The sequence below is a fragment of the Choristoneura fumiferana genome, chromosome 12 (assembly GCF_025370935.1).
Source record: "Choristoneura fumiferana chromosome 12, NRCan_CFum_1, whole genome shotgun sequence".
Lineage (NCBI taxonomy): Eukaryota > Metazoa > Arthropoda > Insecta > Lepidoptera > Tortricidae > Choristoneura > Choristoneura fumiferana.
This window is the reverse complement of record NC_133483.1, coordinates 15,486,514-15,512,996: the sequence shown is the minus strand read 5'-3', so window position 1 is coordinate 15,512,996 and position 26,483 is coordinate 15,486,514. Positions and strand designations below refer to the sequence as shown.

General features: G+C 40.9%; 1 protein-coding gene across 3 annotated transcripts in view; it reads right to left on the bottom strand.

The window, feature by feature from the left end:
* sfl (N-deacetylase and N-sulfotransferase sfl) overlaps positions 1-26,483 on the bottom strand; it is a 121,754-nt gene that overhangs the window by 49,196 nt on the left and 46,075 nt on the right. Inside the window, exon 1 of one of the 3 annotated variants that reach the window (XM_074095477.1) lies at positions 21,770-22,036. The exons of the other annotated variants lie outside the window; for them this stretch is intronic. The gene's annotated coding sequence lies outside the window, so the exon portion shown is untranslated. Of the gene's footprint in view, positions 1-21,769; positions 22,037-26,483 lie in introns of those variants that run through there. 3 annotated transcript variants of the gene reach the window in all.

Here is a 26,483-nt window from a genome sequence, read left to right as displayed (position 1 = left end):
ATATTTTTCACAGCGGAGCGTGCAAAAATATCTGACACGTCCTACCGGCCCTGGACATAGAGTCAGATAATTAGCACACTTTAGTGTGTCAGATACTGGTGTTGGTGACTGTACACAATGATGCGCTGTAACGCAAACATAAGATAATTACTCCATGGGTCCTCAGTAATCTATTTGACAGCTAAAAGTAAGGCTCGGAGTTCGCACAGGGTGGAGCGTTGGTGGGAAGGAAACGCGTCTGGAATCCGAGATGGTACGACCCTTTGAATATTAACTAGTAGATGACCCGGCCGCAGCCGTAACTGGGCTACTAATCTGCGGGACTGTTGGAAAGGTTAATTCCGACTGCCGCCTCCCTAGGCGAGTTTTTAGGATTCCGACAGAATTGGTTAGAATTTGGGAGAGCCTCTCGGCCGTTCTTTAGTGATGAAATTGAAAATAAGTGACCCATACTTTCTAATTCTGTTCCGCGGGCTGTTTCTATTGAGTACAAAACATTGAAACAATTTTACTCAAAGCGAAGTATATAAAGGAGCGCTCCTATTTGAATCCAGGATATTATTACTTGTAGAAGTTTACTATAGTTATCCCCTTAACTATTTCCTAGAGTTTGAAATGGATTATGAGGAGCGTATTAATATTAGCATATTTTCCTGCTGTGTTGTGTTTGCGCCAGGGACGTATTCGTATTTCAGCTTCCAGCTACCGTAAAGTTAGCGGATTTTTGTACGAAGCCTGAATAAATGTTAATTGAAATAAAACTTAATTTAAATTATAAAAAGTTATTATAAGAAGTCAAGGGAAGAAGAATAAATTAGCTTGTAGTGTCCTGTGGAAGTTTTTTCTAACGCGCGGACGTTCGCGATGGCGTTCACAATCTATTTCAGTAATCATTTGTATACTGTGTGACAGAAAGAAGTGGTGAAAACGATTACGATTCTGAGTACGTTACACAAAAGGCCTCTGGACAAAAAAGTGTCCAACACCTATTACAAGCAAAGTAATTAATAAGTAATCATAATATACATTTTTTAATAAGGCTCTGCATTTTTGGACACGCTGAATTTTTATGGATAAAATTTAACTTTTGCGATGGAGGTTAGCACTTATGGCATTAGTTTGGCTGCATTCTTGTTAGAAAATTTGGAAACCATCCAGTTAGTTACGTTAGAAGGTTGTTTTAGTAGTATGTACTAACGACCTGCACCAGATTGAAGCAGCTACAAAGTTATAGTAGAATTTTGCCCACGTAATTGCCCTGATATTATATATCTACTTTATGTCACCGAATAACATTTTATGGGTAAAAATCAACAAAAACGCGTGTTAGTGACTTGAGTGCTACATTTTATTCATTTAAATAAATTATAATGAAATTAAACGGGTTAACGGCGACATAATTAGTTTAAGGGGTCATCCGTAAATTACGTAACTTAGATGGGGGGAGGGGATCGAAAATGATCAAAATTGGTGTGACGAAATACATGAAGTGCCCTACGTAGCTCGTAAGTCATAACCTCATAACGGTTGCGCCTCTACGACCGCATAGTCGCATTACATTTACTTTTTCGTAGCACCTCTACGGGCGGCGTAGCAAACGCTACGAAGGTTCCTCCAAGCTGCCTAATCAGAATGAGAACGCAGGATAATGTAGCTATCTTGTTAAAATGTAATGTATGGCAGGAAAAACTTTCCCTTTGCCGTCGCATCAATCGTGTTCAGGGGCGGCGTGTAAAATTTCATTCCGATTTCCGATAGGTGGTAAATTGAAGGCGCTAGGGGCCGTGATTGACGCACGGCTAGATGAACTGAACGAAATTAGAAGGGAGCCCTTTTATAGAAGCAATTATCCTACGGAAGTTTAAAAACCTTTAAAGGTGACTTTTGTTCGATAGTCTGCGTCATCAAGTTAAAACACGGGTTTAACATTAGACTCGATTCATTAAGGCTCTATATTTATTTTGTAATAGATCGTTCTGTGTAACAAATGATAATTACTAGGTAAGTTACAAATGTAATTTTATGGCAAATGTTAAACCTTTATACCTTGGGAAAATTGCTTTTATGATAATAACGAAGAGTAACAAATAATTACGTACACGAGTACCAATTTGTTACAACAATTATCTTTATGTATATTCACACAGAAAACTAATTACGTTAACTCGGAATATTGTTTAAATTAATTCATCAAGTCCGTAAATAGACGAGATAACGTCTGTCCAACGTCTTAACCGATATCGGCTATTGGAGTGTCGGGCCGCCTGGCTTATCGAGACGACCCAGAAAAAACAATTTTGTTCCTCTAGACCACGCTGATACCGATATATACTGTCTAAGGAAATGGAGCTGCGAAGACGTATTCGTCATTAATACTTACCTGGGCTAAAACTGGAAAATACGCGTTTTCCCAAGAAAAGACCAACCTAAAGCTGCGCGTCCACTGCATCGGAATCGGAGCGAACGCACCGTACGGAGCGGACGGATTTGTTGCTTTGTACAGATTTATATGGCGCAGAAATGCCGATCCAGTGCTCGCAGTACCATAGAAATTATACAAAACAACAAATCCGTCCGCTCCGCATGGCTCGATTCCGATGCAGTGGACGCGCAGCTTAAATCGAATATTTTAGCCAAGACAGTAGCAAATTTGCAATAGGTATACACGTATAAATAAATAAATAAATAAATAAATAAATATCAAGGGACAATTCACACCAATTGACCTAGTCCCAAAGTAAGCTTAGCAAAGCTTGTGTTATGGGTACTAAGCAACTACTACACTACTATACTTGTGTGAACAATAATAGTTCTAAAAAATCTAATTAGTTCGTCAGGCCTAAGGCAGCCTGTAGACGACCGTTGTTTTCACCGGACAACGGACCGTCTATAAACGGATATCCTTGTATACAAGTAATATTTTTTTTACCGGATAGATGTCAGCAAGTAGACGGCGGCTAATTAACTGAAAACAGGCGATACGTCCGGTATCGTCTACATACACCAATACACTGGCATGGAAGACCGCTTTTCTTACGCCGGACCGGTGTCCGTCGCGCCGAGGAAGCGGCGATGCATCCGGCGAAATTAAGTCGTGGGACAAGTGGCCGGTGCATGTACACACATTCATTGTAAGCCATACAACACCACAAGTCCGGCAAAAAAATGGTCCGTTGTCCGGTGAAAACAACGGACGTCTACAAGCGGCCTTAATATTATCAGAAATTCAACAGTCAATTAAACACTAACAGCCTTATTCATAAAAAAAACCTTAATTGAGGTTTGATCGGTCTGTTACTTACAATACAATACAATAACTCTTTATTGCACACCAATACAGTAAACAGTACAGAGAACACAAGTATATACATAGAGATTTTCTAAGGTAAGCAATAGGCGGCCTTATCGCTTCAGAGCGATCTCTTCCAGGCAACCTTTACAAGGGACAGAAATAAGGAATACATTTTAGCAGGTGGTGCAATTTACAGTAGATTAGAGCTGTATCAAGACTACATAAAACTAACACATACAATACACATACAAAACAAATCTAAACAGATACTTAGCAGACTGATTAAGCTTGTTAGACGGTTGTCAAGAAGTATGATTCATAAACGCTTGCTAGCAGTCTGCTAGTTATTGAGCTGCTGATAGACGGATTAGACGCGTTATGTTGGCCATCTTGACAAATCAAAGACAAAAAGTGGCCTCATCGATAATTAAAAAAAAAATTGACAGCAAATTAGCAGGAAAAAAAATAAAAAGCGAGATGTTTGTTTTCCCGCCATTTCCGATCCGCATGTTTATGTTGTACCTAAGTGCAAAAAGCCGTAATAATGTTAATCATCCTAATTTTTTTTTTCATATTTATTGTTAGCAAAGTAGCAGTAATAAATACCTAATTTACAGGATTTTTTAATACAAATTCCTGAAAATATTTTTTCCTGGATTATTTTAATCTTTGCGTAACACTCCTTTCACTAAAAATATCTTCGGTATAGTTTTTTGCTCTTGTCAAAGTCAGCTGTTCAAACTTGTGGCGGCCATTTTGTGACTTAGCAGGGAGATAAAGGAGAGTCTACGGTCCTCTTACTTTAGCAGAGCCTTGATCGACTGATTAGCGCTAACAGACGTATATGAATCATGTTTTTTAGCATCGGGCCTTCAAGGAGCCTTCAAGGAGGCTCAAACTTTTTATGAATAAGGCTGTATGTCACTGCCGTATGTCACTTTTTAGCACGCGCTTTTTTGACGCGCTTCATCTTTGTCATTTTTATTTGATTGACAAAAGAAAAAATACAACAGCTCCTAAATATATTAGATAACAATGCAAGGCGAAAACAAAGCTGCCGCCAGTCAAACAGTCGCGCTAACTTCTACGAAAACTGTAAGCTCTAAGCAAGCGTATTCAGAGTAGACGTGTGCGCCGCGCCGACCCGCCGCCGCCGCCGCCATTTTTTCGCCGCCGCCGCCGCCGATCAGCGTATCGGCGTAAAATCGGCGCGAGTTCAAAATGTTTTATATACTGAATTTCTGACTTTCGAAGCATTCTATATTTTACTACAATGAATCATTATTAGTAATTTTACATCATCATCATCTCAGCCATAGATCGTCCACTGTTGGACATAGGCCTTCCCCGTAGACATCCAGTTGCTTGGGTTGGCAGCGACTTGCATCCACCGTGAACCCGCGGCTTTAACCAAGTCATCGCTCTATCTCGTTGGTGGACGTCCTGCTGCGCTTGCCGATCCGCGGTCTCCACTCCAGAACTTTTCGGCCTCAACGGCCATCTGTTCTCCGTGCTATATGGCCTGCCCATTGCCACTTCAACGAGCTATTTCGCTTGGCTATGTCGGGTGACCCTTCTATGTATCTCCTCATTTCTGATTCGATCCTGTAGAGAAACCCCAAGCATAGCTTCCATAGCTCGCTGAGCAACTCTGAGCCTATTTATAAGGCATATAGTGAAGCACAACGTCTCGGATCCATATGTCATCACTGGCAACTGGCAAACACATTGGTTAAAGACTTTTGTCTTAGGACACTGAGGAATTTGTACGAAAAGACGTTGCGGAGTTTCCCAAACGCTGACAATCCGGGTTGGATTCGACGATTGACCTCCTTCTCGAAGTTGGACTTACCTAATTGGACGGTTTGTCCTAGGTATCATACGCGTCAACAACTTCAAGAACCAAATTCTCCACCAAAATAGGGGTAGGCAGCACATGGACATTCGACATGACCTTTGTCTTGTCCCTGTTCATTTTGAGGCCCACCCGTTGGGAGACTCGATTGAGGCCTTGGAGCATCGTGCTGAGTTCTTCCATCGACTTTGCCATGACCACCACGATATCGTCGGAAAACCGAAGGTGAGTGATGTTGTATTCGCCGTTGATATTGATGCCTAGTCCTTTCCATTCCAGAAGCTTGAAGGCGTCTTCCAAACCGGCAGCAAACAGTGTCGAAGATATGACATCTCCCTGTCTTACGCCTCTTTTCAAGGGCATCAGCATCAGGGCAGGGGGGCCTTTGAACTTGTCCTGTACTCGGACCGACATAGTGGCATTTTTATACAAACACTTCAACACTTCGATATATCGATAGTCGATACGATACGGCATCGTTGGAGAGACTCTACCACCGCCCACGTTTCGACCGAATCAAAGGCTTTCTCGTAGTCCACAAACGCTAGACATAGCGGCCAGTTATACTCTTCGTTCTTCTGTATGACCTGCCGCAGCGTATGAATGTGGTTTACGGTAGCCTTTTCGGAACCCGGCTTATTCGGTTGGCTGGAAGCTATCGACCCTGCATTCGAGACGATATAAAATGACCCTGGAAAGCAGCTTATAAACATGGCTCAACAGCGAGATGGGCCAGTAAGTCTTCAATGGGGTGTTATCGCCCTTCATGAAGGAAGAACAACAGCATAACGCTCTTGTTCCACGCTTCTGGCGTTGTGCCTTCGAGCAAGACGGAATTAAAGAGCCTCTGAAGGACTTTAAGAGCCGGTGATCCACCCGCCTTCCGAAGCTCCTCACCCGGCGCCTTGTTGTTCTTAAGCTGTTTCAGGGCCATCCTTATCTCGTACAGACTGGTGTCCGGGATATCTTCTGTATAGTGTCGGGTCAGTTTGGCTCTTGGGTCTTGAGTCGCCGCGCTGAAAACAGGCTTAGTGACCGACTCGTAGAGCCGTCCATAGAACTCCTCGATTTCCCTCAACACTTCCGCTTTAGTCCACGCTACACTGCCATCTCTCTCTTCAACTTTGTCATTTGGTTTTGCCCAATAGACATATCTCTTGCGAACACTTTAGAGCCTTTATTCCACTCAATCGTATCTTTAACACGAGCAGTATTAAAGGTACGAATATCGTGTCGCAAGGATTTCGAAATTTGTCTATTCAGCATCATCGGGAGACTGCAGTCGAAGCGAGCGTCGTTCAGCCATAAGGTTACTCATACATACATAGGGTATACTCCGAGAGCTTCGAGTTCTACTGGTACGGTGAATCTTAAAGAAGAGAAGAAGAAAAAAGGTCCCGTTTAAGTCCAAAACGGGTGGACAAAATGATATTTGTCCGTGACAATTACAGCCGCTGCAAAGCGTCAATTAAAGCTTCATTGTCTGTACATTATCTAATCTTGTTATAAAAAATTAGTCTACAAATTAAACAGTTCTATTTAAAATCTCCGCGCCGAAATCACGCCGAAACACGCCGCCGCCGCCGATTTTTGACCGGCGCCCGCCGCCGTAGATTTTAGCATCGGCGCACACGTCTAATTCAGAGTGGAATCTGACAAATGCGATGCGATATAGACTACGTAGTAGCCTGTAGGCCTAAATCTCAACTGTAACGCGAGTTGAAAAGCTCCAAAAAGAAATGAACTCAAAGAAATACCCAATATCACCCGTAAAACTGACAATCCAATGTGAGCGAAATCTTTACGGTTCTATAAAATTGATTACAGGGTGAATGCGAAAACTTTTCCAAGTAATAATTTATCAGGAATGAAGTAGGTAACCGTGCGACGCCTGAAAGAAAAAAGGTTTATAACAAATGCTCCAGAGATGATACTGACTTCGAATCCTTTCCTACCTTAAAATAATCGTTATTCAGAGTGGCTATGCCCTTAACTCCATATGTCTAAAAGTATCGAGCCAGCTCATCTCGACCTGTACGTACATATAAGTCCCGCTGCAGGGCCCAGGCCTCCTCTCGGAATAAGAGGGCTTGGGCCGTAGTTCTCACTTGGACCCACTGTAGATTGAGAAGTTCACACACACCACTGAATTCGTAGATGCGTGCAGGTTTTCTCGCAATATTTTCATACACTGCAAAGCTCATGGTAAATTTAAAATGTAATTTCGCACAAAGAAAGAGATGCGAGCCCGGTTCGAAGCCACGACCCTCTAGTTGAGACGAGTAGGAGAAGGGAGCGCCAAAGTTCGCATACTCTTCGCTAGTCATACCGTAATTTTTGTCCGAATCATCGTTTGTCAATTTTTTTTCCCACTGAAACCTTAAATTTTCTGAAAACTTTAAATGGTCATCCTATAGAAAATTTTAGGCTAGGTTAGATTTTTTATACTTAACAATTTTGAACAATTATTGGATTTATAGAAAAAAAGAGTTATGAATGACAAACGATTATTCTGACAAACATTACATTCGGACTTTCAATAAGTATGCGAGCCGATATGTACCCGTCTCGTTTCCAAAACTGTTAACAATAAGTACTTAATAAATTTTCTTAACTAAATATTAACCTGACTTACAATAACTGTCCCCTGATGGGAACAATAATATAGTGTAAACTAAAATCGAGGAAATTGTAACATTACACGCTGCGAAAACATTTACACGAAAAATAATTTTCCCATAACACATACAGTTCAAAGACGCTAATGAGTAGAGCCAGATATAATAAAACAATAACAATGGTACAGTAGAAAATGTGTAAATAAGTGTGTGTGATATGAAGTCAGTTATTAACTGTTATTATACAAACAACTAAGAGTCGAGGCCTAAGTAATTATTACTTTATATCCTCCGGTGATTTATATTGGCCTCTGGTATGGAGGCCGTTGTAATGAGAAAATAAATCACATTTCACACAATCCCATACATTCTATTTTTCATTTTCCGGGCCCGCTTTGGTGTTTCTCGCATTTCCCAAATAACGTCTGTTCCTTGTTAATATTTATTGCACTAACGTTTTATAACGCAATTTTAGGCTACCCGACCTAATACCTGGTCGTATAACTGCTTCTTTTATATTATACTTACCACAATAAGCTCCAGATAACTCTTAATAATTACTGGAAAATGGCAATCTACTCTTAAATTATACAAGTTTTTGTTTAACAAAATGTACAGTCGGTGTCCTAACATAACTCCACTTTTCTATGCAACTAGTATGAAAAAGTGGATACATGAGTTAGGAAACCGACCGTACTACTCACCTTGCCATCTTATTCAAATACGTATTGATAGGTACCAAATTTCAAGTCAATGCGATCGCTGGAGGTGGGTGAAATAGGACTTGCAAGACAACTTGCGTTAGGTTACGTACGCGGCATTAGCCATTGTTGGTTACGCGGTATCGCATCATCATCAACGATATACTTCATGTCTATTAAGTTGAGTAAAAACTTGTAGAAAGATTTCAACAATGCCAATTGTTGTTGTTTATCAAGAAGTTTAGAGGGACGACAAATGAATATTTGGGCCGAAATTGGAGCTAGAAACATGATTTATGAATTACAAGTTTCATGAGCTTACAGTGTTCTGCAAATTCGTCACGCAACTATATTGTTGGGAGATAGTGAATTATTTGTTTTGGAAAGTCATCCTTTCAAGACGTTGACAAGGAGGGACCAACTTAATATAACTTTGCTCGTTCACCTCACCACACCTCGCCTCGCCGGTTTACGAGCCCGCATAATAATACTCCGTACATCACACTCCAATAATGTGCAGATTACGCCTCTAAAGGGTTCTCTATCGTTTGCCCGAATTTCATATGCCCGAACGTATCGTTTTCTAGAATTTTCATTTGCCATAAAGTAATTTATTTCTGAAATAGTAATTTCAGAGTTGATATTAAACTAACCTAACCTAACCACTGCATTCTATATGATGACATTTGAAAAAATCCTAAAAACAGCACGGTTCTATATATTTTATGGCAAACGTTGGTATGGCAATTGAAATTCGGGCAAGTAAAGGTAAACGCCTCTAAAGCCGTATACAGCCGAGTTACGAATAATCAAAACGCAAGCTTCGCGTTCGTTAGCGTGATGCGTGTGCGCGCACAAATGTGAACAGGACACTACCGTAGGGAGTTGGGGGACTGTCACTGTATGTCAATCATAATTATTCGCTGTTTGTTAATTTGGTCCATTATGAAATTAATGAACCTCATGCGAAGTAATGGTTTGCAGTGACAGTGATATTAGGACTAATTATGACGGCAATTAAATAAATAAAAAAAACTTGTACAACTGCAATTCAGCATCAGCTTCGGCCTTATAAATAAGTATAGTCCAACGGCTCGGCACCGGCCTCGTCAGTATAAGTTGGCTGGGCTGTAGTTCGTTTAAATAGTTCGTAGAGGTTTGTGAGTTTCCTCATGACGTTCTTTTTTCACCGGAATACTCGTGGTAAATTTCAAACGTAATTTTGTACGCTAAAACCGAAAAATTCAAAGACAAGCCTGGGATCGAATCCCAGATCATCTGCGTGAGAAGTCAAGGGTTAAACTGGTGCGTTATTAAATATAAAAAAAAGGTTTATTTAATAAAATGAAAAATCTCATTTAATAGTAGGTAAGTAAGTTTAATGTATTCTTTGCTGTAGTCCCTGATAACGGGATACAAGGTTTTAGGTTTACATACCAATGTTGACAAACATCAAAATTTAATGCAAAAACACACCGAATCGTGAACAAGCAAACTGGGTTATAAATACAAGCTATGTTTAAACTGGTGCGGAAATAACACGCGCGGATATAATAAATTCATAGCTATATACGTCCACTGCTGGCACAGGTAAACATTGGGCCATAGTTCCCACGCGGGCCAGTGCGGATTGGAACTTCACACACACCATTGAATTGCTTCGCAGATCAGGTACGATGTTTCCTAAAAAAATATCCATATAATAAATTACAACAGTGAAATTCACTTATAACATTTGATTGTTGTAATAACAAAATTGTAGTCTTTAAAAGTAATTTAAACAAAATCTATGCTATTACTTAAGGGAGCAATTGTTGTTTACCATGTACCCACCTATATGTATATGTTGTTGGTTTTTTGAATACTGTTGTGTGTTGCTGTATTGTTTTCTGTATTGCTTACTGTGTTGGTGTGCAATAAAGAGTATTGTATTTTATTGTATTGTATCTATATAAAAAAAATATTTGGTAGTTAACGGACGCCCAAGTATTGTGAATAATCTGGACCGATGGGAACGAATCGTTACTGAATGTGTTCCGAGGGATGGCCATAAGAGCAGAGGCAGACCTAAGAGATGGCGGGACGACTTGAGCGCTTTTCAGCTCGATTGGCAGGTGCATGCTCAGGGTAAGGAAAAAAGGCGGAGGAAAGAGGAGACCTTTGCCCTGCAGTGGGACATATTACGGGCAATATAAAAGAAAAAACAATTAATGTCGAACCTATAAAAATTTGGTTAATTTTTTCCATAATATAACACAGGTAAAATAATTTCGACGAGTTCAATAACGCGACGTATAACGGTATTAGTTAGGTTCTAGTACCTAACTAGGCTGGCAATATCATTTTCATGTCGGAGATCTAAATTACTGCACTATTTCACTTATTAACAATGAATAATTATCTAATTAATTACCAATGACTCCACGAACTAGGCTAATGTAATGTGCAATACAAGAACATCAGGACAGTAATTTATTTATACCTACTCTATCAATCCTATGTAATTACAATCACCAAAGCAAAATGCAATATCTAATTCAATTGCCCTAACTAGTTATGCGATATAACCGCGCATATTATTAATAGTTCACTTGATCGTATAACGATAAGGTATTGCTATTAGTAATTAAACATTGTAATAACAATTGTCTGTCATCCCATCAAGTCACACATGGTTTAATTTGGGAGTATAATTGTTTTATAATTTTATTAGAGAAAGGGGTGATGTAGTGTTTTGTGTGCCCGGCGGGCGGGGGCGGCGGAGTCGCAGTAGCGTCATTAGGGCACGAGCGAAGACCGCGGCTCCCGCATATTTGGTCAAGATTAATTGCCCCAAAACATCATCTGTCAACCCCCACGACATTTTGTTTGCTATACAAATAGTGCTACATATCCGCTCCCGGAAGAATACATACATGTTATTTCCTTGTAGAATCTCGTCGTTCCATTAACAACGTGCACTTACAAAATCTACATTTTATTGCTCTTTTATATGTAGAAAACAGAGTAGGGAATGAAAACAAAGCACGCCGCTACCTAATTTATTTTGCTGAATATCTTACCTGGTTGTTTCATTTGCTAAATGCGAGCTGCAGGACGAACTACAATCGAGCACTAATTGTGATTCCACTAATTTGCATCAGGCGCCCCGACTCACCGTATGCCTGCCCTGCTGCCAGCCGCCGGCCGTCTTTCTTTCAGGGAAACCCATTTTGTATTATTAATAAAGACGAAACCTAAATTGCTGTTTCAGAAAGAGAAATGTATCATTTCTATGGCTCTTGGTTCTAGTGAACAGAACGTTCTCAACATTGTGTGCAACTGCAATTACCGCCGAAATCGCAATCAAATTGATAGGACAATCAAAGGCTTGTTTTCGACTCCCGTGAGCAATAACGCAAACTCGCACACAGGCAGCTGCGCAAACAGGTAACTAATAACCGCTAAATGTGACCTATTTACTGATATCACAAACTGCGCATGAGAAAATACAAATATTAAAATAGGAATATGCCATTTTAAAACAAAGTATAATCACAACGGCAATATTACAAAGTGCATCGCTTGCTTCTATGAAATTATGCGAGTGGCACTGGCTTTACACGATTAGAGTAAATTTATGCAAGACATTATCCGAGGACAGCGCCGTCGCATAACAACGCCTTCAGTGTCCGAGCGCTTGCCGCCACCGCACCGCCCGCCTTTATGAAACCCTCCGCATGATATATGGGGTGTGTGCCACCACATTATTGCTTCTTTGAGCATCTTTTAATGCATGCGATCTTGGCCCTTTTTCTTCCACAATCAGCTTTCCAGTTAATATCGGTGGCAGAGTTTAAAAAGGGGCTTGTTTTGTAGTAGCTGGGTGTTAGCATGGCAGCGTTGAGGACGGTATTTTTCGCTAATGACGGCGGGCCCGCAGAGCCGGGCCGCGGCCGCGTGATAATCCTCCCGACCATTAGGCCCGGCCACTCGCTCGCAAATCGTCCGCATATTTTGGCCAAGATTAATTGTTCTCGAATATCATCTATCACAGTGAGCTCTCTCGTGACGGTCGTCAGCAGTGCGCGCGACGTTTTATTTGAAGTACAATGGGTCTCGTTCAAAAGCCCTTAAAGGTTGAGGAAGGTAATTAAATTTTTGTTAGAAATGATAGCTCCGTTTGGAACAATTGTTGAATTTCTAACTGAAAGAAGTTTTTCTTGAAGCTTATTGCATTCATTCAATGTAAACTTGGTCGAAAAAACGGAGAAAAGTAGGTACGCAGCAGTGACCTGATGACATTGCTGATGATAACCTGGTGGGGATGCGGTGGCCCTGTGCCCTCTAAGAAACTTATCATAAGTGAAACGGCACGCGCTGTTGCTACGTTAACTAATTGTAAATGACTATAGGTACTTACCTACTATCCATCGAAATTTTGATTTTACGCTAATCTTAATCTGGATATCAGGGTATGCTGTATTTTCCAAGAGATTAAATTTAATAATTATTAAATAAAGGAAACAGTAACTTCAGCAATTTATAAAACTGGCAACCATCACAGCGGCCATTATAATGCGAAATAGTAGACAGGCACGTTCCATCAAGCCATTTACATAATCCATTAATTAACCATTTAAACATTCTAAATCCCAATTTAGATAGATGAAATTAGAACGATTACAGACTCGGCGAAAAGATAAATCCCTAGTTAAAAATATCCTTCGTCGAGTTTATTGCGAAACGGACAGGAACAAATCGAGTCAATCTTTTTTTGTCAGAGACGAAACACCGAAACGCGTCTGCATTTCAGCGTTTTCAATGTGTAAAGTTCGAATATCAATCAAGCCGACCTTTTTTCAATAACGCTACCACAGGGATCTCTTCCGAAGCAATTTTTCGAGTAATTTCTCCCTTAGATCCAAAGTGTCCATTGGCTTTTACAGACATTGAGTTTGTTTCCGCCGGTCGGAACAATTTATCAGCGGAAGCTATTTCCCAGTATCTGGGGGGCGGCGCGGAGCGGCGATCGCCGGCCAACCGATATTTTTTTGCTACCTGTTCATTATTATCGTGTCCATATTACACAATAGATAAACTACGTGTTCCTTTGTAACCTTCCTGTTTGTAGCTTCAAATAGATCATGATTTGTATTAATACATATGTGATACAGGGGGTGAAATTATATTTTGCTTCGTTATCTACAACAATACAAGCTGACGTTGATCCATAATTCTAAGATGATGCAAATGAAAATAAGAGAATCATCGAGGGAATCAGCTTAAGGGCATATCTATACTTAGATGACACTTCATTAAAACGACCTACTTGTTTTTCACCATTGATTTTCAATATTTTTATCTTAATTTTAGTTTGTTTAAAGTTAGTTTTTATTTATCTACTCAATCAGCTGGAAGCAACGATAATCGACTCGATATAAGTACTTAAGTCAAATATTTTTTTCGCGACCCCTTTAGCTGTATGGGAGCTCACCTTGACAACGTTTTTAAATATTTTTTTATGATTTTTATGGCTTTGAGTCAACAAGTTGCTTATACTGAGAAAGTTTGAAGACTGTAGCTCTAACCATTTGGCTGTAAAACCTGTGTGAAAGACGGACAGACGGATGGACGGTCATATGGACACATGAGTGACAGAAACAAGTTCCGTTTGGGAACTGTCCGGACCCCTAAAAATAAAATAAAAAACCCGTCTGTTCTAAAAAACTAAAAAGAAAAAACAAGTCTAGTGGTCTAAAACTGTTAAGTAAAAGTTCAACAGTCGGGACCCATTCAAAATCATGACCGGCTCAAAAATTCTCCTCATTTAATTGTATCAAATCCTCATTTAATTGTATCAAAATCCGTCCAGCCGATTAGGCTGCAGCGAGGACCAAAGAAATGGACATACATACCTTCGGGCAGTCGGGTAAAAAAAACTACATCATATTGTATTGTCGACAAAGAATTATCAGAGCACAGAATACGTTTATTAACTAGTGGTATGCGTTGAAGGATTGAGGTCAAAACAATGTTTTTTTTTGTGGTCAATGACATAATAATTAGCACAACTGCTTTGGTTAGATAACGATTGTTTATGAATGTTAATTATTACATACTCGTACATGAGATTAAAGGTGCCTTTACCAGGCATCCATTATCCATTATTTACACCTGCCGTATGGACTAATTATGTATAGGATTGGAAGTGTTATTTGTATGGAAAAACTTTGATCGTTTTAATTATTACGAGCATCTTTGCAAAAGGTTTAAAAACACTCTACATTTCATTTTGGTCTTAATCAGTTTTTTCACAAGGAAGAGAGAAAGCACTATACAAGTAACAGTACATTCCTTGTATTGTGGAGAAAGTGCCAAAGATATGGTTTCGCTCATATCTGGCTAATAAAGCTGACTTTGGTCTTCAGTGGACGTTTTTCATAAGTGGTGTGCCAGCCGCGCCGTGGCCTTTGGCGTCGCAACTGCATTGCTGCCCATTTCTCATCTCAAATGGCGGAGCAACGCGCTGCGCTCGCCTCAAGAAAACTTTTTACCATTTTCTTGAATAAGGGTAAGAATAGTTTCCGATGTGACTTTTTTATATGCTGCACTTAATATGGGGCTCTGGCTCCAGGTAAATTGTAGGAACAAAAGAGCGCACTAAGTAACTTTTAACGATAATTTTAACCGTAAAATTCAAGCACACATCATTGAATAATTACGGTATTTGGCTACTTTTTTAGATGCTTTTATATTAGCTTCACTTGTAAATATGTATCTATGAATGTAACGGAATCTAAGAACTTTATTTTCACCTACTTATTTATCTCATTGTAAAATGATGTACATTCAACTGTTGTGAAAGTCACTCCATATGCTTATAGATAGAATAGAACTAAATTAGGTAAGTATGTACTTACAATAAAACATACATGCATACATAGTTTTTTGCATGTATGCATTTATTAATAGATTTATGTACAACAAAGAGTTAAACGTACAGGGTATAGTAGGTATGGCAAATTCAGGAATTGTCATAGGTACCTATTAGATTCATTTTACTAAAATAAAAAATGTATGCACTCAAGTGCTTGGTATTAGACCATTAGGTTAGTAACCATTTGTAATTTATACAGTCTGAAGTAAACACAAGGATGATTCGCTATAGACTGTTTATTATTTCCAAAGCCTACCCACATGAACACATATTTATTAATACACTACATGTCCCTTTTCATGCAAAATCATTATTTTAATTTGTATCTATTACATTCCCTTTGAAAAATTATAACAAAATATGCATTATCGATAGGTTTACTTAGTTTATGTACTTATATAACACAAGATAATATTTTACTCTCTACCTATACATAATTATTATTATTGGAACATGCAATTATTTAATTCCGTTACGTACATAAGTATAATAAGCAATAGGTTGTTATAGAACTATTTTCTTGCAAACAAATGTATACTTTAATTATATTTTAAAGATTTTTAGTGTACAGAAATCTAATTTATCAGTTAGCAACAATTGTATCACCTAGCGCTGTTTAATTACTGGCGAAGCTTCCGTCTGGCTTCGATTGCAGCAGCCCTCTGAGGGCGTGAATGGTCTGCAGCGCAAGGGGCGGCTGGCTCTGGAACAACAGACTGGTTGTCTGGGAAAGGTGATTCATCGGTAAGCGCGCCATCGTTCAATGTCTCTGCTACGTCGTCGTATACGCTGTCACTGGAAGTATTGGCATCGTCCTTAATCATTATCTCTAGGTGAGATGATGACGGAGACGCGTCTTCCGGTTCTATCTTAATGAGATGACGTCTATTTCTTCGGTAGCGCTTGCCCTCCGCATCCGCTACGAAGTAAGAGCGCGGCTGGTCGGCTGCGGCCAGCACGCGCGCCGCGCGCCGCCGCGCGCCGCGCCCGCCGCCGTCCAGCGCGATCACCTCGTCTCCCGGCTGCAGCTCTGGGAGTGTGCGCGCGCGCGAGTCATGCCACTCCTTACTTTTTTGCTGGTTGTCAATTATATTTGTGTAATCGGCGACATTGTTTCTCTGTGGTGCCAGTTTATCCAAATGGGACGGCAAACGAGTGTTTAGCCGTCTTCCCATCAGCAGTTCGGCCGGGCTGGCGATCCCATCTCTCGGAGTCGCTCTGTAGTTCAGCAATCCTATGTAAAAATCGCAACCAGTGTCGAGTGATTTTTTTAGAATCGATTTAATCGTGCGAATCGCGCGTTCACTGCGGCCGTTGGACTGGGCATAATTAGGTGATGACGTCACATGTGTTATGCCCCATGATTCCGTGAATTGCTTGAATTCTTTTGAGTTATAAGCAGGACCGTTATCCGTGACCAAATTCTGTGGTATCCCGTGTCGAGCGAACTGATCTCTCATCGCCAGCACCACACTATTAGTCGTGATAGCCCTCATGGGGCACACTTCGACAAAATTTGAAAAATAATCGACCAATATTAAATAGTACTTGCCTTTATATTCGAAAATATCTGATCCTACTTTAGCCCATGGTAGACACGGTATGGGATGCGGTATCATTGGCTCCCGACGCGGCACAGGCGCGTGGTCGGCGCAGGCGCGGCAGCGGCGCACGAGGCGCTCCACGTCGCGCGCCATGCCCGGCCAGAACATCACCTCCCTGGCTCGTCGCTTGCATCGGTCGATGCCGAGGTGGCCTTCATGCACGCGAGACAACATCTCAGATCGTAGTTCATTAGGAATATACACTAGATCGTTTTTGAACAGCACGCCATCTGTGTATTCAAAGCATTCCCTGTATTCCCATACGGATCGAACCGATTCATCACAATCGTGTTTCCTGTCCGGCCAGCCATTTTTTATATACCGGATAAGCACTTGACATACCTGGTCGTTGCGCGTATACTCTTTTACTGTTTTCATTTTACTGTCACTGAGTCGCACCGTACGAAGCAAGAAACATGTTTGATCTTCGATATCATTTGATATTTTCTCGTGCATCAAGACCGGAAGTGGGGCACGAGATAGGGTGTCCGCGACGTACATATATTTTCCGGGTTTGTAGACCGTGACAAAATCGTACCTCTGAATGCGTAACATCATGCGCTGTAACCTTGCCGGCACCGAGTCTAAAGACTTTTTAAAAAGAGCCTCCAAAGGTTTGTGATCGGTTTCCACTGTGACATTGATCTTGCCATAAACATATTGGTGAAACCTTTCCAACGCGAACACGATGGCCAGCATCTCCTTCTCGATCTGCGCGTAGCGCTGCTGCGTGTCAGTGAGAGTGGCGGAGGCGAACTCCACCGGGCGCGCGCCCTGCAGCAGCACGGCGCCCAGAGCGCGGCTGCTCGCGTCCACCGACACTACGCACGGCTGCTCGGGCGCGAACAGCGCCAGCACCGGCGCCGAGCACAGCGCCTGCTTTAGCGCAGCCACCACCCGTTCTTCGCACGCCCCCCAGCACCACTCGCTGTCTTTTTTAAGAAGGTTTCTGAGAGGTGACACCTGCTCCGAATAATTTGGAATAAACTTAGCCACGTAGTTGACCATACCCATAAACCTCTCTAATGACTGTCTGTCGGTCGGACTCGGCATGTCTTTGATTGCTTTTACTTTACTTTCATCGATTTTCACTCCTTCCGAGTTAAAAGTATGACCTAAGTACGTCACTTCTGACACGCAGAACTCGCACTTATCACGATTGAATTTTATACCTACCTCTTTGGCCCTCTCTAGGAGACGCCTCAGGCGGCTGTCATGTTCGCTTTTTGTGGATCCCCATACGATGACGTCATCGACAAAAGAGTCAACGCCGTCAAGGTCCTCCAGAAGCTGCCTAACTTTGCAGTGAAAAACCTCTGAAGCAGAATTAATGCCATAAGGCAAACGAAGAAACTGGTACCGCCCAAAAGGCGTACCAAAAGTACAAAGATCTGCACTGTCTTTGTCTAGCTGGATCATCCAGAAACCTGATCTCGCATCCAACTTACTGAAATACCGAGCCCCCTTTAACTTTGTTGCAATCTCTGTAATAGTAGGCAAAGGATAATGTTGTCGCCGAATAACGCGGTTCAAGGGCCGCGGATCCAGGCAAATACGGAAACTGCCGTCTTTTTTCGCAGCCACCACTATAGCATTTACCCATGAAGTAGGATGGGTGACCTTGCGTATAACACCAAGTTCCTCCATACGAGTTAATTCTGTTAACAACTGATCCCTGATGCTTAACGGGATCTTACGCACGGGACATATGCATGGGCATGCATCATTTTGAATAGGAATTTTATACTGTCCAGGTAATTTACCTAAACCCTTAAATAAGTTATCAAACTCATCGATATTCAGTGAAAATATACGCTTTACCAAGTCTAATTGTTCCAGAGCTTCCTTTCCAAGAATACTTTGACAATCATGAATTGATATTATAAATCTTAACGAAAATTCTTTACCTTTGAACCAACATTTTATCACACACGAACCAATAATGGGCACATAATTCCCGCAAAATGATTGCGCCTTGACACTATCTGGCATAATATCACAAAGAGAAAAACCCATTTTAATAAAATTATTTCTTGATAAAACATTAAGGTCGGAACCGGTATCCAATTTAAAATTGTGGTTCATTAATTTGTTATCAACACATAATATTTGTAAAGTTTCATACCATTTAGAGTCTTCTATATGATCAATTCTCTCAATAATGTCCAAATAAAATAGTTCTTCGGAATCTTCTTGTAGCTGGTATACTTTGTTCGATCTCCGCCCTGGACACACTTTTTTATAATGACCTTTGTTACCACACACAAAGCACTTCACATTCCTGGCCGCACACTGAATACCGCCGTCACAGTAAGCTTCTGCACATGCCGCACATAACCGCTCTCGAACGCCCCAAGCCGCCGCCGGCGCCGCCGCCGCGGGCGCCGGCCTCGCGCCGCTCGGTCCCGCGCCGTCAGCGCCGCCGCCCGGTGCGCGCCAGCCGAGCCCGCGGCTGCCGCGCCCGCCGCGCCGCGTTGCTCCGCGCCACGACCCGCGATTCTTCCTCAGCTCGTCCACTGTCGCGCTTTTCCTCGACTCACTTTTTACGCCTTCAATCTGACGACTTTCTTCGGTAGTTATTTCGCTAGATTGACATATCTGTATAGTCTTATCCAGTGTGAGTTCGTCCGTGCGCAGCAGCCTATCTCGCACGACGCTGTCTCTAATACCGCAGACGATACGATCGCGCAGCAAACCATCCTCGAGCTTTTCGAACTCGCATTGTTGACTTAGCATTCTCAATGCGGTCATGTACTCATCTATGCACTCTCCTGCCTCCTGGTTACGCGTAAAGAACTTAAACCGAGCCAAAATAATATTCGTTTTGGTACCAAAATATTTGTTAAACTTATCTATCAATTTTTCCACTTCGTCCCTGTCGGTTTCTTGCTCGAACTTAAATGTAGAATACACGTCGTAACCATCCGGGCCGATCAAATTAATTAAAAGGCTAGCTTGTACGTCACTCGATTCTTTGTACACTCCCGATGCTTTTAAGAACACTTTAAATTGCTCCAGCCATTTTCGCCACGCGTCAGCACGTCGAGCTGGACCACCTTCTAGCGTCAATTCGGAAGGCGGTCGCGCGTGTTCCATTGTTGGTGATTATAATTATTATGTGGACTACAAAGTCAATAATAATTGCAGCTAAGTAACAGCAACTTAACGCGCACAATTTTATTTTAACTAAGCACCGCTGTCACCATGAAGTAAACACAAGGATGATTCGCTATAGACTGTTTATTATTTCCAAAGCCTACCCACATGAACACATATTTATTAATACACTACACAGTCGACATGAAAGATATATTTACAGACACTTCACAACTTTGTCGCTGTCACTTCATGTGTGGACTTGTATAAAATTGTTCAAAGGTAGAGTGATAGCGCAGCGTAGGACGTCCACCAACGAGATGGACGGATGACCTGGTTAAAGTCGCGGGTTCACAGTGGATGCAAGCCGCTTCCAACCGAGGCAAGTGGAGGTCTATGGGGGAGGCCTATGTCCAACGTGGACGTCCTATGGCAGATATGAGACATTGATAAAGTACTAAAGTATAAAGATATCTTTGACCACGACTGTATGTATATCTATCTGTAGCTAACCATCAATAGTCTACTCCCTTTTATTAGTTTAATTGGAAATGAAAATGTACTCGTAACTCCTGCGAAGTATTTCAACACTACATATATTTCTGTTTATCATCAGCATCTGTCAGGAGTTATAATAGTTATAAGTAGGTACCCAACAATAGTTTTTTATTTTTGTGAAAGTAAGTACAACAACTACGCCTTTGTTTAAAAAATTCCAACTAGTTTTGAAAAAAGTTCCAAGCAGTCAACTTGCACTAAAATAAACGTGATCTCTTACAAAATATTTTTATTGCTGCTGTTATTAAAGTTGATTTATTACGAGATACCGCAACGAAAATGTGGGCTGCAGTTTTCGCGGGTGATTTTTATAGCTGCAAAATTCTCAGTCCACTCGCTCCGAAAAGTGGAAACAGTTGCAACAGTAAATTAAGTGTAATGTAAGAAATAAACTTTATCCAAGAACATACTTAGTAGCGCACTCTGGAGTTTACAATGTGGTGGATTGTTTGTTGTGTTAAAGTACAATTCAATAGAATCTGTCAATTTTCTACATATTTAAGACACCCTATCGTGGGCACACTTGATTATATATGTCCCTGTTGTTGCAATTATCATCTAAAAGGAATCAAAAAAGAATAATAGTCACATCACAAAGCCTTAGGCAGCCCGGTGTTTATATTAGTAGGCTGGAAGTGTCTACAGGATTGTCAGATTCTATTGAATTGGAGTTTACGTGATGTGTTTTCGTATCAGTTATCTATAGGTTAGTACTTATAATATACCTAGGTAGATAATCATTAATCGTATTTAAATGAAAATTCTGGTAAAATAACAGCATTAAATCCGCGAGCACTCGACAACCGCTGATTAGGGATTAAACCGCTGGCTTAATTGGAATTAAGTATTGTGACTGGTTGCGGTCGCGAGGAGACAATTTACGAATCAATAAAATTCGGGATTGTAATAAAAGTTAAATAGTTACCTATCCCGAGTCCACGTCCAATTTTTTAAACGAAATACGTACGGAAAACGGAATAACCTCCTTTACGGAAAAGTGACGTTGTTTTTCCAATTCCACAATAAAGTAATTCGTTATTCTACATTAAGCAACGAGTTCTCTGGGGAAATAAAAAAAGGGGTGAACGCAGTGACACAGAAAACCATAATTATTAAAAAATCTTACCCCTTTCGCTGGTGTCACGGCATGCACGTTCGCAGAAATAAAAGCATGAAGCTGTTTTTTTTTGTTCAATTTACACATTAGACGCTAATCAGATAAAGCTTACAAGTCCTAAAATATCATGTAGTATAAGTCTGTACACGAAAATATTAAGTAACAAAGAGGAAGCAACACTTATTGTCACACATTTCGTACGCGAAGTCGTGAATGAGATCGCGTGAAGCGACACATCCGACCTCAGCGGCGGTTGGGGGTACACTGGACGTGGTCGGTCTGCGCTGAACGTTGATAGTCGGCGGCGATATCGCAGCGGGCAGACTGCTCGGCTACACGGCAGGGCGGGTGCTAGGCGCTACGACCGAACTCTACGCGCTACGGGTGCCTGAAAATTTATTCGCTAAGGAAAAATTAGGCGCGCTCCGACCGCGACAGTCCATCCATTCGACGCTCGCCGTCGCCGTCGCGATACAGCTCACGATCCGACCCGATTAATACTAAGCACGCCAATAAATATTGATGCTGGCTCCTTTGTCTTGCACGGAGGATTTGTTCCCTTTTATTAATGGTACACTCACGTTCGCTTGCGCCGAGATTTCGCTATTGCGTTACGTTATTCGATGGTTTCTATCAAATACAATAATACGCTCGATTCAGGTCATCCATTTATCTAAGTAGGTACTTAAAGCTCGGAAACCGTATAATTAGGTATTTAATGTTGGACACTTTGTCATTTAATATTTTTCGTTTCCAAACCGATCGAGCTCACAAATTGGTTCACAGTATTTTTGTATGAAACTGAAGAATTATGAGTTCGTGATAAAAGCATTTTTCACATAACGTTAAGCCCTCTGAATTGGCACTGATTCGGATGATCAGACAAATTATGAGAGGTCCATAGAGAAGGATTGTGGTTGTAATCGCCGGGTCGGTGAACCAGCCGCCGGTAATAGGTGTGACGGACGATAATTCCTCCTAATTAATGTATAGGCCCGGCTAAAGGTTGGGACTTGAAATCCCTATGATCGCTTGCTTGTTTAATATCCTTGATATTTTGTGCGTGTCTATAGCGTGGGTGGAGTTGGTATGATATAGCAAATGGTAATTAGGGGACAATCTGTTTTGATGAGAATCATTTGGAGCATAAAGAGAATTAAATGTCGTCATCAATCTATGTCCACGTTAAAGGTATACAATAATAACAATATTAAGGATTGTACATATAATAAATTTTCCTTTTACGACTCGTAATAGGTATTGTATAAATCGTATGTCTAAAATGGCCATTCCATTATGTATCACATTTATATATCGATTTATACGATATTACGAGTCTTAAAAGGAAAAACATTTACTTATACATATACAATCCTTGATATCGAAAATACAAACTGAGACATGGATGCACAGAAAAAACAGAAAAAGAGACCAGCACTGGGAATCGAACCCAGATCCTCAGCATTTCGTGCTGCGTGCTTTAACCCCTACACCACCACCACCACCACCACTACTGGGATTATGGTTTCACGGGATACCTACCCGTAAAAGTAACAAATTTGGAGTTGAAATAAAAAATACAAAAAGACTCCAAAAACCAATCACAATCCTTAATATTGGTTTCTAGTTGAATAAATGTCGCCTTAAAAAACTTTTTGTCCAACTTTATTTGAATTTGCTTTTTAATATTTAACGTACTAGCCCAGACTTAACAGCTTCGCGTAAGGTAATTTGCGAATTACTCGAGAGCTACAGAAAAAAACGCTTAGGGACTGCGGAGGAAAAAGAGTTATTTAAGTTATTACTTTATCCAAAACGCGTTACTTTCTATCTATCTACAACGAATTTCAACAGTTATTTTTGGAAACAGTTGTAATCTAAATAAACTGTAGTACTTATCACTTTTTTCCTACACAGATCAAGATTCAAATGCAGCTTGCAGAATACCTGTTTCAAGGATGGTCACTGGGAGTTGTTATTCTTTCTGGATTGCCTCAGCAGTTGGAACCTTTTTATCCTACTAATATTATAAATGCATATGCGACGTATGCAAAACAAGAGCGTCGGTTAAACTCCTTCTACATGCGCTGTCTGCGTAGGATCCTGGGTATTTCATGGCAAGACAGGGTCACCAACGAGAGGGTTCTAGAAATTGCACAGCTGCCTAGCCTAATCGCTCTTCTCAAACAGAGACGCTTACGTTGGCTAGGGCACGTGCATAGAATGGAGCCCTCTCGATTACCGCGTCATGTCATGCTCGGCGCAGTGGCCAATGCCAAGAGAAACGTCGGGAGACCTTTGCTCAGATTTAAGGACTGCGCTAAGCGAGACATGGCCGCCTTCAAAATTGACCACCTTGACTGGGAATTGTTGGCGGAGAAACGCACAGATTGGCGCGGACGTGTATTGGAGGGTCGCAAGTATTGCGATGAGGCCTGGCTCAAGGCACTTGCTGACAAGAGACAGAAACGACACCAAGGCGGTTCTGCACCAACATCCGCAGATTTCTCTTGTCTGGCTTGTGGGCGAACATGTCGCTCTCGCATCGGTCTGGTCAGTCACCTAAGACGTTGTGCACAGGCACGCGTAGGCCTGATGATGATTATAAATGCGAAAGTTTGTGTGCGTGTGTGTTTGTTACTCCTTCATGCTAAAACTGCTGGACGGATTTTAATGAAGTTGTATGTAGGTATGTAGATGGGGTACTTTTATCCCAATATTTCCCACGGGATCGGGATAAATTTTCAATATTTCAACTGCTAGATTTGAAACACGAAATTTGACACGGGTATTTTATGTATCATATATCGTAAGGTCGGGGTGGGCACGTATCTGAATATTGAAAATCGATAATTAAATTATCGACGGTCAAAATATCGAATCTAATCTAACCGCTACTTTAGATATTTTGACCGTCGACTTTTTAGCTTTAGCACAGAATATATAATAGTACTAACGTACTGGCCACGCTCCGCCCCGCACCGTTTCGAGTTACCCCACCCCTCAAGCGCAGGTAAGCAGTCGGGTACGCGACGCGATGTATGTCGGCCGCACGGCACTAAGTTCGGGAGCAATAATTTTGCGAACTCGTAACGGTACCCAACCTACTTCCTTTTTCTAAATTAATAGTGATTTTTGAAATTAACGCGATTAATACATGAAATAACAACCTACCGAAAGATTCTTTTAAGTTTGTAGACGTATATCTATTGTAATTGAAAATAATAATGCTTAAAATACGCAGACAGACACATTTTAAGTAGGTTTAAATAAATCGAGGATATTCTGGCAAAACCGGATAAGTGCACAATATTTATTTTTTATACGGTTTTGCTAGATAAATAAAGCAGAAAACATTGAGTATGCCTAAGTTACATACACTTTAAAAAAATGCACTTATTCTGTTTTGCCAGAATACCCTCGAAATAGGTAAGATTAACGATTAAATTTATTTGCACATATCTAAGCCATACCTACATATACGGTACTACTATACGGTTTTGCAATAGTCAGCCCTGTGCAGCTTACGCACACATTGACGCGTGTACAGACGTCGTCGTGCCTATGTAGATTCAAGAACGCGTATTTTGTACGGCGTGGTCGCCCTGCGGCTTTAGATATATTAATTTTCGATATTCAGATACGTCCCCGTCGGAGTACTTTGACCCATTTCAGGTTACTTTGGCGCATACGAAAACCATATAAAAACATAAAATAAAGCGTAGAATAAAAACATAAAAACGTGGTCATGATTAACATTAACCACATGGCAGAGAGCCATATTCTCAAAGCAATAATAAAACCAGGACCGAGTTATATCCAAGGGCCAAAGTACCCCGACCTTACGGTACAGTGTCAGTGAAATCTACTTTGTTATTTGTGGAATCCTGATGGGAATTTAGTAAAATCCCGGAATTTCTATTCAACAGCTGAATAGTTTACGCGGGCGGAGCTGCGGGTAAACACTAGTTCTTAATATGGTAAAGCTAGATAGGTCTTTAGCAGTACGGTCAAGGAGTTTAATTCATTGGCCACCATGGAACCGTTTCATAGTAAACGTCATAGTGACATCGCATTAATTAACAAGGAAAGTCGTAATGACTTTTCCTTTGAAAAGGTTCCATGGTGGAACATGAATTAAATTCCTTGGCTGTACAGTGTAGTGTTGGTACCTAAGTATACAATTAGGTTATGTTGGTCGCGTGCCGCGCACACGCAATCGCGCGGCGCCCGGGCGCCAAGCACGCGACTTGCCGTGAATAAACATGGTCTCGCTCTTTCCCTCATTACCAACAAACATATACTATCTCACTCTTCAATAGCCTAAGCATTCTGCCAAGAATTTTGATGCACTTTCAATGACGGCCGGAATTTATGCATTAGTTCAATAATAAATAAACATTGCTTGTTCAGAGAACGTAATTTTAAGACTTAAAATAAAATTGTAAATAGGAAGCGTATAATGGTCTAATGGTTTCTTTATGATTTGTTCTTTCATTTCGTTTTTCTTTTGAGTTTCGTTTTCGTTTGATTGATTTAGTTAAGCTAAGATCTGTGTGTTATTAACTTAATTATTAAATTATTTCTTAAGTTAATTATTAATTAAGTACTTACATTACATGGTTATATTTTGATTTTGACAGTTTTTGGCATGTTGAAACAAGTTATTAAAAAAGTTAAGTGCACAATTTTCTTTTTACCCAGGAATTCAACCTGGATGACT